Source organism: Dipodomys merriami, unplaced genomic scaffold (assembly GCF_024711535.1).
Source record: "Dipodomys merriami isolate MVZ:Mamm:240054 unplaced genomic scaffold, mDipMer1.0.p SCAF_2809, whole genome shotgun sequence".
Lineage (NCBI taxonomy): Eukaryota > Metazoa > Chordata > Mammalia > Rodentia > Heteromyidae > Dipodomys > Dipodomys merriami.
In genome coordinates this window covers 32,256-33,784 of record NW_027204281.1, presented here as the reverse complement: position 1 = coordinate 33,784, position 1,529 = coordinate 32,256, and positions in this window count along the sequence as shown.

The window sequence follows — 1,529 nt, the reverse complement described above, 5'->3', positions numbered from 1 at the left end:
CTTGTAAGATAAAATAGTAAGAACTTAGGAATTCTAAAAATGAAAGAGTATCTGAAACTTGTGGGAATTATTTTGTGAAGGACCATGCAAGTATATTTTGGAAAAGCTTTACTTTTATTTTTGGAGGCAGAGACTCAGTATGGAGCTAAGGCCAGCCTTGAATTTGCTATCTTCCTGCCTCAGATTTCTGAGTGCTGGGATTACAGGTGTGTATCACCACCCCTGGCATGGAAAAAATTAAACATGGTTAAACCAATGAGCAAAGTTAGTATGAAATAAAGTACCTAAAAGTAGTTGTAGGGAAGACAGATAAACACGTTAGGTTGAACTATGTGATTTGCTATTTTGGATTATATTGTATTTGAATTGTATCAACGATAAGGTTGCAAACATCATGACAAGTGAGTAACTCTTTTTATATGGCAGTGTTCAGCCTAAAGTGCAGTATTCGTATTCTTATGTTGTTTGTAGGAAATGTATTGTTTTTGTTTGCTTTGAACTCTCAGGAGCTTTGGGCTAGCCCCCTCAGTGTGTTCTCTCTTCGGGAGAGGTAGAGCGAGGGGCCCAGGGAGGAGTGCGGTGCCCACCAGCGTGGGTAGATCCATGTGCCGGGCAGGAAGATGCTGCTCATGCCGGTCCCTCCGCCCACCCCGAGCCCTCGCCTCGGCGCCCTCTGGGAATGCAGCCTCCCACCTGTCTTCTTCCTTCCTTGCTTTCTTCATCTTTGGCCCTGCAGTAGCAGCTCTGGATGTCCGCTGGCCCCCATGTGGACAGCAGTGACCACGAGAGGTGTGACCAGAGGGGAAGCCTGCTCCTCTGTCCTTGCTTTCCAGCTGCTGCTCCGAGGGCCTCTTGCCTTATTCTCTTGTCCTCTGAACTTCTTCATTCTTTTGTTGTCCCTGTTTCCTTGTTCTTCGGGTTTTGGTTTATCCATGTGCCCTGCCCTTGCAAGCTTCCTGGGCTGCAATTCCTTGAGGGATGGCTTTTCCACTAGCCAGTGGCAGTTCGGTAAAGAGGGTGTCTTTGTACAATTCCCGATTGCCATGTTTCTGTATGGATTGCCATCCTATTTTCTTAGCCAAGCCGTGTGCTGGAGAGATTGCACTGAGATGTGGGCCACTGCTCCTGTTGTCCTCAGGCATCCTGGTGAATCCCATGCTGCAGCGTGCCCTCGCGCTGGCCAGCCTCGGGGGCCACAGCCGGCCTGTGGCGCTCTCACAGATTAGCCATGTCCTCACTTCTCCTGGAGTCCTGGTGGTGATTTTATCCCTGATTCTCTGGCCTTAAGTGGAAGGAACAAGAAAACTAGGAAGTTCGGTCCATCATAAAAACAAAACACAATTTCTTTTTCAGGTTGGTAGCGATTTAAGCCTAGCGGGCACTGACCCAGAATCATTTTTGCTGATTGCACCTCCAGTGTAGAGCCTCAACCCTTCTGCCCCGCATAATTTGTTCCCACGTGGTGTTTTGTACTTCTGCGGATTGAATTCTGGCCTAATTGTCCCTGTCGTCTTTGTTCACTTGCCAGG